Source organism: Barbatula barbatula (genome assembly GCF_947034865.1).
Source record: "Barbatula barbatula genome assembly, chromosome: 11".
Classification (NCBI taxonomy): domain Eukaryota; kingdom Metazoa; phylum Chordata; class Actinopteri; order Cypriniformes; family Nemacheilidae; genus Barbatula; species Barbatula barbatula.
Genome location: NC_136774.1, coordinates 1 through 14393, shown reverse-complemented (window position 1 = coordinate 14393; position 14393 = coordinate 1).

Here is a 14393-nt window from a genome sequence, read left to right as displayed (position 1 = left end):
CATTACGGTTGTTAATACCGAGCGCCAGTACTAATATAACCGGTTTTTCGACCCATGCTGCCCTATTCAGCAGACTGATTGCGTGACGGAACTTCGCCCTTGGGAAGCCGTCCACCTGGAGATCAGGGTCCTCAAATTTGGAGAAATTTAAGACGTTACCATCCCCAATGATGACTACTCTTTTTGTACCGGTAAGTCTCCGATCCACTATTATTAGGTTTGTGTTAGAGGGAGCAATCGGGGTTGACATTGGTGGAATGGGGGCCCATCCAACGTCCTGGTCTACCGTTGGAGGGTTAGGTGTGGCCGGGTTAGCCTCAGATAGGGCCTCTAAAGCAGAGATTACCGGGTTTGGTGTTTCGGAGGTGGCCACTTTATCATGTTGTGTGGGTGTTTGACTGGAGGACGAAGCGGCGGCCCGACTAGAGGAGGCGCCGATAACAATAGCACCGTGAGTACGAGGGGTTTCTGTCCCTGAGGAAACCGTGGGGGTAACTTGTGTCGTCGTACTACTGTCAGTAACAGTTTTTTCCGCTGTAATTAGGGCCTCGGCTGTTTGAAAAGTTTCAGGGCTAATCCTACCGCTGTAATTTCTGTCCGCCCAATGTGATGCCACCTCAAATGCTTCAGGCCAATCAGCCTGATTGGTCTGGTTGCGTATGCTCTGTTTTGTGGTATCAATCATCGAATTGTAGTGCTGTTCCAGAATCCGTTGTGTGTTGTATGACCAATCTTTGGCGTTCACCTGTAGTAACTGTCCAACTCCCTCGTTTGCAAAAGCTGGCCTCACCGTCTCTATAAGAAGGTTAGTGAGCCTCCGGAATGTGATTGGCTGGTTGTCTTGCACTTTTGTGGTAACCTTATTGAAGTGGTGTACCTGTCGGATGAGCTCATAAAACAATTTAATTGTTGTTTTGAGCTGAGGTGGTGCCGGTGTGAAATTAGGGTTTTGTCTGGCATTATTCCTGCTATCCCTAACAGGTGTGACATTGGTGTTTTGTCTGACATTATGTCTGTATTCTCTTGCAGGTGTATTCCTCGTTCTGCTGTATGAGGGGGGGCGATACCATTCGTCCCTGTTGGTGAGGTAAGCATCATGCAGGGGAAAGTCCACGTCATCTCGTCTACCTCCATAGCAAGTGGAAGAAACCTTTCTGGGTCTCTGATTGGAGGGGGTGTGTGTGCGGTAGTTATTAACGTATTGTCCGCGCCGCACTGAATCACCCTGGTAAGGACGTGATTCCCACATCGTTGTATTTTGGTGTCTGGTACCCTTATAAGTGTGAACAGGAGGCCTGTATGGGCCTGCAACTGTTTCATAGTGAACATCGTCGTGGGGAGATCTGTATGGATCTCCTTGTCCATAGCAATGGTCATCCTGCAAATAAGAGATATGTTGGGAGGGCCCAGGCCTGGCCATCTCCCTAAAAGTGGCACCGTAAAATTCCCTGTCTTGATACCTCATGCTGTCTGTGTTATTTCCGTCTATTTCAGGGCGGGCCTGTGGAGCTGTATATCTTGGTCTCCTATATGGGAAGCCATGCTCCATAGCACGGGGACGTGCTAAAATGTTCTGAGGTGTATAATTAAAGCGTGTGAAATCAGGAGTCACACTGTTGTGTCTGATTTTTAGACGTGGTGTGGTCCTCTGTGTCGACCTCCCACGAAACTGTTCCATGTTGTAGGAACTGTGTGTGTATATTTTTTTGGAATTTTAAATTGTTTTTTAGATTTTTTTGGTCGTTTTTTAGAACTTTTTATGTTTTTTAAGAAAGATATATATACATACAAAGAGAGTTTATTTGTTCTGAACAGAACTAGAACGAAAGTAAATGAAATGAAACAAAATCAACTAGAATTAAATGGCCAAACTGTTCAAGTCAATCGCGACGTTTCGGTAAACAATTATTACCTTCTTCAGGCTGACTTGAACTAGATAAATAAGTGTTTCTAAACAATGTCTTTATGGTCAAAACAAGCAGATAAATACAATATTAGTTTTTATAGTGGAGGAGCGAAATGGCTGCAACCCTTTGTCTTCAGAGAAGAGCGTGAATGAGAGCGCGCTGGAACGTGCGTCTGCTATATAGCCTAGCGTCTGAAAAAAGACCCGTTTTTCTAAATGTATTATTTCAAGCCTTTCGAGACGAAATAGCTTCAAAACTCGATCACGGGAGGTAAGTAAAGTTTCTTACGGTCGAGTAAAGAATATTATTAAAAGATAAAACATGTATTAGAGTGAGAAAGTAGTTTAAGCGATCTTGAGCGTGATTGCGTCAGTGATGGTTAGGTTAGGGTTAGGGTTAGGGGAATGCACAGAGTAATATATTTTAAAAAAAATTGACTTTGTAGTCTTATTTAAAACACTGGCACATGCTCTATTCTTTATATATGTCTAGATGGGTCACAGAGAGAAAAAAGGGGGGGGGAAGGGGCGGCGCCAGAGGATTCTCCACACCCAAGGGCCCAGGAAGGCCTGCCCACCTCGCGTAACGCCCAGGGTAGCACTTCAGTCGGAACAGACTTTCGCTACTGGTGGTAAAGCCCCTCCTGGTATCCCGTAGCACCCTCCCCACTACCTCCGCCCTCAATCCCAACATATAGCACACCATGTGTTGATGTCCCCATCGGGGTTCGAACTCCGGTCTCCCGTTCCAGATAACAGGGGATCAACCATCCAGCCATAGTGGTTTTTGTGGTGGATTGTTAACATTAAGCGGGTTACAGCTAAAAAGAATGCACATGTTTATTTAAAAGAGTAGTTAAAATATCCTAAAAGAAGTGTCTTTGTTTTAAAAAAAAGAAATTATTGAGAACTCACAAACTCGTACCTTTATTATTTTATGTATATACATATATGTATGTTTTGACCTTTTAAACCCTCTGCTCAGTCATGTCCTACTGGCTTAGCAAGTAAATGACCTCCTGTTTATACAACTTTAAAAGAACCATGCATAGTGCTTAGGGAAATCCCCAGACAAAAGTTAGTAAGACAGATAAATAAATAAAATTTAATTAATTAAATGAATAAACCCAACAAACAAACAAGTAAATGCATAAATAAATAAATAAATAAATACATAAGTGCATCAAGACATTAATCAAGTAAAAAGTGAACACCAAATCAAAACCAATCAAAGTATATAAGTGCTTTTATTTGTATAAGTGCATTTCACATCACTCATTGTGCCAAGAAACCAAAAAAACTTTTTGTAATGTCAAGAGGGATTCCCCCAGCACACGCAGGTAAAAGATCATGTCATAAAATCAAAGCAGTTAGGGTTAGGTGTAAGTTGGGCCGCAGGGACAGACCTCTGAGGGTTAGGGTTAGGGTTAGGGTTAGGGGAAAAGAAATCCAAGATCTAGGGCCCTAAGGCCCCAAAAATGGCTGTGCACTGGCCCACGTACTACTGACCACCAACGGTCACCCAAGGTCCAGAAGAGGAAACGACGCTGCACCCAAATGTCCCTGCAATTCCCATGAACAATTAGAGTTGTAAAATGTTTGTGTATATTATATCCATGTATTTGTGTGTATATGTGTGTATACACCTCCCAACCACCTTCGTGCCTCAGTAACCACCCGAACCTTTATATGTTAGAGGCGTGTAGACCAGGATTGGATTCCAGGAGGTGAGGTAAGTGTTTGAAAGGTAAGTAGGCTCCTTGTTATTTTTGTTTTAGGTTTGAGATGCCCAGGGTTACTAATGTTAGGTGTGAGGAGTGGGGTTGTGGTGAGGTCTTAGGCGTAATACACGAGGGGGTCCTGATATTAGGTGTTAGGAGAGGGTTAGGAAAGGGGATAAGGGTGTGCCCTCAGGTGTGATACACGAGGGGATAGTGACATTAGGTGTTAGGGATGAGGTGTGGGTGGCCATCAAATGTTATAGCACACCCAAATGAGAGGAGCAGTGTGAGAGGAAAGTTGGTTTAGGCCTTGTCATATAGAAGTTTTAAATGTGTGATCCAATGTATGTAGAGAGCCCTAGCCGTGGACGGTGTCCAATGAAAGCCGTCCTCCTCCACCTGAAAATGTTTGGGGGCCAGCAGAGGGATGTGCTCCATATGCCGCTCGATAAAGTCGTTCATGTTTAATATCATCTCCTGCTCATGCGGCGGCAATGTACCGGAGAAATTGATTAGAGGAATCACAATCTCTGCTTCTGGTAAAATCTCTCTCGCTGTGTCGGTGGCCATCCGGATTTCTGTCCTAACCGCTCCCTTATGCCTATCATTACGGTTGTTAATACCGAGTGCCAGTACTAATATAACCGGTTTTACGACCCATGCTGCCCTATTCAGCAGACTGATTGCGTGACTGAACTTCGCCCTTGGGAAGCCGTCCACCTGGAGATCAGGGTCCTCAAATTTGGAGAAATTTAAGACGTTACCATCCCCAATGATGACTACTCTTTTTGTACCGGTAAGTCTCCGATCCACTATTTTTAGGTTTGTGTTAGAGGGAGCAATCGGGGTAGACATTGGTGGAATGGGGGCCCATCCAACGTCCTGGTCTACCGTTGGAGGGTTAGGTGTGGCCGGGTTAGCCTCAGATAGGGCCTCTAAAGCAGAGCTTACCGGGTTTGGTGTTTCGGAGGTGGCCACTTTATCATGTTGTGTGGGTGTTTGGCTAGAGGACGAAGCGGCGGCCCGACTAGAGGAGGCGCCGATAACAATAGCACCGTGAGTACGAGGGGTTTCTGTCCCTGAGGAAACCGTGGGGGTAACTTGTGTTGTCGTACTACTGTCAGTAACAGTTTTATCCGCTGTAATTAGGGCCTCGGCTGTTTGAAAAGTTTCAGGGCTAATCCTACCGCTGTAATTTCTGTCCGCCCAATGTGATGCCACCTCAAATGCTTCAGGCCAATCAGCCTGATTGGTCTGGTTGCGTATGCTCTGTTTTGTGGTATCAATCATCGAATTGTAGTGCTGTTCCAGAATCCGTTGTGTGTTGTGTGACCAATCTTTGGCGTTCCCCTGTAGTAACTGTCCAACTCCCTCGTTTGCAAAAGCTGGCCTCACCGTCTCTATAAGAAGGTTAGTGAGCCTCCGGAATGTGATTGGCTGGTTGTCTTGTACTTTTGTGGTAACCTTATTGAAGTGGTGTACCTGTCGGATGAGCTCATAAAACAATTTAATTGTTGTTTTGAGCTGAGGTGGTGCCGGTGTGAAATTAGGGTTTTGTCTGGCATTATTCCTGTTATCCCTAACAGGTGTGACATTGGTGTTTTGTCTGACATTATGTCTGTATTCTCTTGCAGGTGTATTCCTCGTTCTGCTGTATGAGGGGGGGCGATACCATTCGTCCCTGTTGGTGAGGTAAGCATCATGCAGGGGAAAGTCCACGTCATCTCGTCTACCTCCATAGCAAGTGAAAGAAACCTTTTTGGGTCTCTGATTGGAGGGGGTGTGTGTGCGGTAGTTATTAACGTATTGTCCGCGCCGTACTGAATCACCCTGGTAAGGACGTGATTCCCACATCGTTGTATTTTGGTGTCTGGTACCCTTATAAGTGTGAACAGGAGGCCTGTATGGGCCTGCAACTGTTTCATAGTGAACATCGTCGTGGGGAGATCTGTATGGATCTCCTTGTCCATAGCAATGGTCATCCTGCAAATAAGAGATATGTTGGGAGGGCCCAGGCCTGGCCATCTCCCTAAAAGTGGCACCGTAAAATTCCCTGTCTTGATACCTCATGCTGTTTGTGTTATTTAGGGTTAGGGTTAGGGTTAGGGTTAGGGTTAGGTTAGGAATTTGTGAGAGCCAAAGCCAAATGTCAAAGACAAAGCTCGGTGTGCACTGGCCACAAACCAGCTGACCACCCCACACGCCTCCGGCCCGATCCCAGAGACAGTCCGAGCCATCATCCCATAGGGGAATTAATCTAAAAGCGTCCCCATGGCCGTCAAAATGTATGCACCACATCACAACCTCAGAAACCCCATCATTTAGAACCATTACCTTTACCGAAAATCCCACGAGCACAGGTTGAACAGGATTTGGTCACTGGAAGTAAACACTCACGGTAACTATAATATATTTTTATATATATAGTACTAATAATAATATTAATAATAGTCTTCATCTCCCTAATGCCCCGTATATATTAGCCTATCAATCCCCAATTATTCAAATATATTCTCCTACCTCCATTAATATATGCCCTATACACATACTCACCTGTACATTAAGAAGGCCATACCCCCATCCACCCACCCTCCCACCTGTATTCATCTATATATATCTAAGTACATACACATATATACATATACACACATACACATATATATATATATATATATATATATATATATATATATATATACACACACATGTGTCCCCAGAGAGATTTTTTTTCTAAAAAGGAAAACCCACTGCCGCAAGTTCAATGAGTATAATATCCAAATTGTTAATATTAATATAGATATGAAGTATAATAAACTTTTCTAATAGCAGAATAATCAATCAATCTCATTTCGACAATGTGGCATGGATGTCTTCCTAAATGGATTTATTCGATCCAATAAACTCATTGGAGCAAATCCCTGTGTCTCCCTTCCCTCATCTATCGTGTGTAACAGTCTCCCTCTGGTGGACAAACGGCGGAATGGTCCTGGTTAAATAAAACCGATGATTAACTGAGACAGAAGTGGTTTGTATATAAGTAGATATAAGTAATCCCAACCCTATCTATATCCCATGTTCCATTGTATTAATAAGGAAAATGGAGAAATGTCTCTTATTGTGGACCTTAGTATCCATATGTTTATTATATTACCATAAAAGGCCCCACCGGGTCTTGTTGTCACACAGTCAAAAAGAATTATAAATAAAAAATCAAAACAAACATTCCACAAAGGGCTGTTAGAAGAAAATCAGAACACATCGGTAATAGCAAATATCCTCAAAGAATGGGGTTTGTTCTAAGTGAACCTCCATAGGTCACACACAAGAGAGAGAGAGAGGGCGCACCAGCAGTGGAGTGGATATTTATATAATAATAATAATAATACTAATATAATGAGTAATAATACAATGTGGGTATTTTAATATCTATTTAGACTGAGGGTCCTGGCTCTAGGTGTGAGAGAAGAGGGAGAGTAGGTCATTGTGACATGCAAGCCAATTTGCTACGAGGGCGGCCTAGACAGAGTAATCTTTAGATTGGGGGTCCTGGCTTTAGGTTTAGGTGCAGATGGGGGTTAGGTCATGGTGGTATGCATATGAATTTCCCACGGGGGTGGCCCAAACAGAGTGGTCTTCTAGACTAGGGGTCCTGGCCTTAGGTGTAAGGATAGATGGAGGTTAGGTCCTAGTGGCATGCATATAAATTTCCTACGGGGGTGGCCCAAACAGAGTGGTCTTTTAAACTAGGGGTCCTGGCCTTAGGTGTAAGGATAGATGGAGGTTAGGTCCTAGCGTCATGCATATAAATTTCCACGGGGGTGGCACAAACAGAGTGGTCTTTTAGACTAGGGGTCCTGGCCTTAGGTGTAAGGATCGATTTTGGGGGGCATGGTAGAGTGTGGCAGCATGAGACCCCACATATTCCTGGGTGGCTGTTATTGGGGTTGTTATTGCACAGGGGTGCTTGACCTTAGGGTTAGGGTTAGGGTTAGGGTTAGGGTTAGGGTTAGGGTTAGGGTTAGGGTTAGGGTTAGGGTTAGGGTTAGGGTTAGGTTGTAGGGCAAAAAACGAAGGTTGCACCCCTGGTGAAGTGCACCCCCCCACTTATCTTTCGAAGGGAGGTTAGTAGAGACTTGAAATTGCGTATATATAGTAATTGGCGGACGCCCTTTCCAACGCACTCACTTTTAGCTCGATAGCGCCACCACCGGCCGAGATAAGGAAGTGCACCCCCCTTAATTAAAGTCTAAAAGGAAAACGAGGCACGTCATTATATAGTTTCGAGGTCGCCGAGCACGATGGTGAAGGTTTGGAGTCGATCCGAGCTTCCGTTTTCAAGTGCACCCCAGGGTGAAGTTTTGTAAAAGTTTCGAAAATGTTCCTAAGTCCAAAAGTGAAAAATCGTTCACCCAGAAAGCATTTTTCTACACGTTTCAGGCCATTTGGAGTCGATCTGTATAGTTTTCGAGAGACACTTTTTGTAAAAATGTTCAAGGGGTTGTACTTGGCCGAAAACACGCTCTAAACAGTAGAATTTGGAGTCGACGTAACTCGGGCCTCGAAGATCGTAGAACCTGGGGCCACGCGTCGTTCAAGAGGGGAGGTCCAGGCCTTTCCAACGACACCGAGCACGCGTCGCTGCGACTTTCCTAAGCCGAGCTAGACCCCCGAACAGAAAGGCGTCTGAAAGGTGTATCTCTGGCCAGGAAGGTCGCAGCAGGACGTGGTCGGACGCGTCTTAAAGGACTCGCCGAGACCTTTCCAACGACACCAAGCACTCGTCGCTGCGACCTTCCTAGGCCGAGATATTTTTTCTAGAGCCGTTTCTGTTTGGCTCCCCCTATCCGTCACGGAAGGTCGTACCGCGTCGGTCGACGGCTCGTTGGAAAGGTGTCATCCAGACCTTTCCGACAACACCCGTCTCGCGTTTCTAGTCCATTCCTACACGGAGTTATAACGTTTGTCCGCCAGGCGGCGCTATTTTTTGAATAAGTGGGCATAACTCTGCGTAGGAAGGTCGTAGAGATACGAACGTAGGCTCGTCGGAAAGGTCTCGCCCACGCCTTTCGAACGGAACGCGGTCCGACAATTGTTTCCGAGCCTTTCGATGAGATATGTTGCAATTCGTGTCCATTGCAGAGGGTTCCTGACCTTAGGTTTAGAGTTTGGTTGGGGTGGGGGTTAGATGAATTTTGCCTAATTGTCCAACGACCAGAAGGTGCCTGACCTTAGGGTAAGAGTTTGGTTCGGATGGGGGATAGATCAGATATCAGAATAGGGTTACCAGAGTAGGTTGTAGGGTTAGGTTAGGTTGTAGGGCAAAAAACGAAGGTTGCACCCCTGGTGAAGTGCACCCCCCCACTTATCTTTCGAAGGGAGGTTAGTAGAGACTTGAAATTGCGTATATATAGTAATTGGCGGACGCCCTTTCCAACGCACTCACTTTTAGCTCGATAGCGCCACCACCGGCCGAGATAAGGAAGTGCACCCCCCTTAATTAAAGTCTAAAAGGAAAACGAGGCACGTCATTATATAGTTTCGAGGTCGCCGAGCACGATGGTGAAGGTTTGGAGTCGATCCGAGCTTCCGTTTTCAAGTGCACCCCAGGGTGAAGTTTTGTAAAAGTTTCGAAAATGTTCCTAAGTCCAAAAGTGAAAAATCGTTCACCCAGAAAGCATTTTTCTACACGTTTCAGGCCATTTGGAGTCGATCTGTATAGTTTTCGAGAGACACTTTTTGTAAAAATGTTCAAGGGGTTGTACTTGGCCGAAAACACGCTCTAAACAGTAGAATTTGGAGTCGACGTAACTCGGGCCTCGAAGATCGTAGAACCTGGGGCCACGCGTCGTTCAAGAGGGGAGGTCCAGGCCTTTCCAACGACACCGAGCACGCGTCGCTGCGACTTTCCTAAGCCGAGCTAGACCCCCGAACAGAAAGGCGTCTGAAAGGTGTATCTCTGGCCAGGAAGGTCGCAGCAGGACGTGGTCGGACGCGTCTTAAAGGACTCGCCGAGACCTTTCCAACGACACCAAGCACTCGTCGCTGCGACCTTCCTAGGCCGAGATATTTTTTCTAGAGCCGTTTCTGTTTGGCTCCCCCTATCCGTCACGGAAGGTCGTACCGCGTCGGTCGACGGCTCGTTGGAAAGGTGTCATCCAGACCTTTCCGACAACACCCGTCTCGCGTTTCTAGTCCATTCCTACACGGAGTTATAACGTTTGTCCGCCAGGCGGCGCTATTTTTTGAATAAGTGGGCATAACTCTGCGTAGGAAGGTCGTAGAGATACGAACGTAGGCTCGTCGGAAAGGTCTCGCCCACGCCTTTCGAACGGAACGCGGTCCGACAATTGTTTCCGAGCCTTTCGATGAGATATGTTGCAATTCGTGTCCATTGCAGAGGGTTCCTGACCTTAGGTTTAGAGTTTGGTTGGGGTGGGGGTTAGATGAATTTTGCCTAATTGTCCAACGACCAGAAGGTGCCTGACCTTAGGGTAAGAGTTTGGTTCGGATGGGGGATAGATCAGATATCAGAATAGGGTTACCAGAGTAGGTTGTAGGGTTAGGTTAGGTTGTAGGGCAAAAAACGAAGGTTGCACCCCTGGTGAAGTGCACCCCCCCACTTATCTTTCGAAGGGAGGTTAGTAGAGACTTGAAATTGCGTATATATAGTAATTGGCGGACGCCCTTTCCAACGCACTCACTTTTAGCTCGATAGCGCCACCACCGGCCGAGATAAGGAAGTGCACCCCCCTTAATTAAAGTCTAAAAGGAAAACGAGGCACGTCATTATATAGTTTCGAGGTCGCCGAGCACGATGGTGAAGGTTTGGAGTCGATCCGAGCTTCCGTTTTCAAGTGCACCCCAGGGTGAAGTTTTGTAAAAGTTTCGAAAATGTTCCTAAGTCCAAAAGTGAAAAATCGTTCACCCAGAAAGCATTTTTCTACACGTTTCAGGCCATTTGGAGTCGATCTGTATAGTTTTCGAGAGACACTTTTTGTAAAAATGTTCAAGGGGTTGTACTTGGCCGAAAACACGCTCTAAACAGTAGAATTTGGAGTCGACGTAACTCGGGCCTCGAAGATCGTAGAACCTGGGGCCACGCGTCGTTCAAGAGGGGAGGTCCAGGCCTTTCCAACGACACCGAGCACGCGTCGCTGCGACTTTCCTAAGCCGAGCTAGACCCCCGAACAGAAAGGCGTCTGAAAGGTGTATCTCTGGCCAGGAAGGTCGCAGCAGGACGTGGTCGGACGCGTCTTAAAGGACTCGCCGAGACCTTTCCAACGACACCAAGCACTCGTCGCTGCGACCTTCCTAGGCCGAGATATTTTTTCTAGAGCCGTTTCTGTTTGGCTCCCCCTATCCGTCACGGAAGGTCGTACCGCGTCGGTCGACGGCTCGTTGGAAAGGTGTCATCCAGACCTTTCCGACAACACCCGTCTCGCGTTTCTAGTCCATTCCTACACGGAGTTATAACGTTTGTCCGCCAGGCGGCGCTATTTTTTGAATAAGTGGGCATAACTCTGCGTAGGAAGGTCGTAGAGATACGAACGTAGGCTCGTCGGAAAGGTCTCGCCCACGCCTTTCGAACGGAACGCGGTCCGACAATTGTTTCCGAGCCTTTCGATGAGATATGTTGCAATTCGTGTCCATTGCAGAGGGTTCCTGACCTTAGGTTTAGAGTTTGGTTGGGGTGGGGGTTAGATGAATTTTGCCTAATTGTCCAACGACCAGAAGGTGCCTGACCTTAGGGTAAGAGTTTGGTTCGGATGGGGGATAGATCAGATATCAGAATAGGGTTACCAGAGTAGGTTGTAGGGTTAGGTTAGGTTGTAGGGCAAAAAACGAAGGTTGCACCCCTGGTGAAGTGGGTTAGGTTAGGTGAGGTAAGTATGAGGACACAGCAATTATGCCAGAGCAACATGCAGGTCGTGCACGGGCCATACACCAACTGGCCGCCTCGCCCCCACAGTGTCCCAAAAAATTAAAAAAAACACAAAAGCACCACCCACTGGATGAGCAAGGGCAATTTCGGGCCTTAGGTTGAGGATTTAGGTGTGGTGAGCATTTTATAAAATTGGTGTGAGCTTCTTCGCGACGTTTCGGCACTCTATTGGGCCTTCCTCAGGCGAGCTTCCTAACACCAAGCTTCCAAGCGAGCTTTCTGACAATGTGCTTCCATGTGAGCTTCCCCCTAATGAGCTTCCACACGAGCTTCCCCATACTGAGCTTCCACCAACAACCGTTGATACGTAATGTGCGATTTTGCACTTGGCCATCATTCGGCATAGAGCATTTATTTATTTTCCAATTTTTTGTTACAGGTAGGAACGAGGTCCAGAGGAGCAGGCACTGGCTAGGGTTAGGTGAGGTAAGTATGAGGACACAGCAATTATGCCAGAGCAACATGCAGGTCGTGCACGGGCCATACACCAACTGGCCGCCTCGCCCCCACAGTGTCCCAAAAAATTAAAAAAAACACAAAAGCACCACCCACTGGATGAGCAAGGGCAATTTCGGGCCTTAGGTTGAGGATTTAGGTGTGGTGAGCATTTTATAAAATTGGTGTGAGCTTCTTCGCGACGTTTCGGCACTCTATTGGGCCTTCCTCAGGCGAGCTTCCTAACACCAAGCTTCCAAGCGAGCTTTCTGACAATGTGCTTCCATGTGAGCTTCCCCCTAATGAGCTTCCACACGAGCTTCCCCATACTGAGCTTCCACCAACAACCGTTGATACGTAATGTGCGATTTTGCACTTGGCCATCATTCGGCATAGAGCATTTATTTATTTTCCAATTTTTTGTTACAGGTAGGAACGAGGTCCAGAGGAGCAGGCACTGGCTAGGGTTAGGTGAGGTAAGTATGAGGACACAGCAATTATGCCAGAGCAACATGCAGGTCGTGCACGGGCCATACACCAACTGGCCGCCTCGCCCCCACAGTGTCCCAAAAAATTAAAAAAAACACAAAAGCACCACCCACTGGATGAGCAAGGGCAATTTCGGGCCTTAGGTTGAGGATTTAGGTGTGGTGAGCATTTTATAAAATTGGTGTGAGCTTCTTCGCGACGTTTCGGCACTCTATTGGGCCTTCCTCAGGCGAGCTTCCTAACACCAAGCTTCCAAGCGAGCTTTCTGACAATGTGCTTCCATGTGAGCTTCCCCCTAATGAGCTTCCACACGAGCTTCCCCATACTGAGCTTCCACCAACAACCGTTGATACGTAATGTGCGATTTTGCACTTGGCCATCATTCGGCATAGAGCATTTATTTATTTTCCAATTTTTTGTTACAGGTAGGAACGAGGTCCAGAGGAGCAGGCACTGGCTAGGGTTAGGTGAGGTAAGTATGAGGACACAGCAATTATGCCAGAGCAACATGCAGGTCGTGCACGGGCCATACACCAACTGGCCGCCTCGCCCCCACAGTGTCCCAAAAAATTAAAAAAAACACAAAAGCACCACCCACTGGATGAGCAAGGGCAATTTCGGGCCTTAGGTTGAGGATTTAGGTGTGGTGAGCATTTTATAAAATTGGTGTGAGCTTCTTCGCGACGTTTCGGCACTCTATTGGGCCTTCCTCAGGCGAGCTTCCTAACACCAAGCTTCCAAGCGAGCTTTCTGACAATGTGCTTCCATGTGAGCTTCCCCCTAATGAGCTTCCACACGAGCTTCCCCATACTGAGCTTCCACCAACAACCGTTGATACGTAATGTGCGATTTTGCACTTGGCCATCATTCGGCATAGAGCATTTATTTATTTTCCAATTTTTTGTTACAGGTAGGAACGAGGTCCAGAGGAGCAGGCACTGGCTAGGGTTAGGTGAGGTAAGTATGAGGACACAGCAATTATGCCAGAGCAACATGCAGGTCGTGCACGGGCCATACACCAACTGGCCGCCTCGCCCCCACAGTGTCCCAAAAAATTAAAAAAAACACAAAAGCACCACCCACTGGATGAGCAAGGGCAATTTCGGGCCTTAGGTTGAGGATTTAGGTGTGGTGAGCATTTTATAAAATTGGTGTGAGCTTCTTCGCGACGTTTCGGCACTCTATTGGGCCTTCCTCAGGCGAGCTTCCTAACACCAAGCTTCCAAGCGAGCTTTCTGACAATGTGCTTCCATGTGAGCTTCCCCCTAATGAGCTTCCACACGAGCTTCCCCATACTGAGCTTCCACCAACAACCGTTGATACGTAATGTGCGATTTTGCACTTGGCCATCATTCGGCATAGAGCATTTATTTATTTTCCAATTTTTTGTTACAGGTAGGAACGAGGTCCAGAGGAGCAGGCACTGGCTAGGGTTAGGTGAGGTAAGTATGAGGACACAGCAATTATGCCAGAGCAACATGCAGGTCGTGCACGGGCCATACACCAACTGGCCGCCTCGCCCCCACAGTGTCCCAAAAAATTAAAAAAAACACAAAAGCACCACCCACTGGATGAGCAAGGGCAATTTCGGGCCTTAGGTTGAGGATTTAGGTGTGGTGAGCATTTTATAAAATTAGTGTGAACAAAATGTGCGATTTTGCACTTGGCCATCATTCGGCACAGACAATTTATTTATTAAGCATTATGTATGTATATATAACTATATAATGTTAGGGTTAGGGTTAGGGTTAGGGTTAGGGTTAGGGTTAGGGTTAGGGTTAGGGTTAGGGTTAGGGTTAGGGTTAGTTAGGGTTAGGGTTAGGGTAGGGTTAGGGTTAGGTTAGGGTTAGGGTTAGGGTTAGGGTTAGGGTTAGGGTTAGGGTGGGTTAGGGTTAGGTTA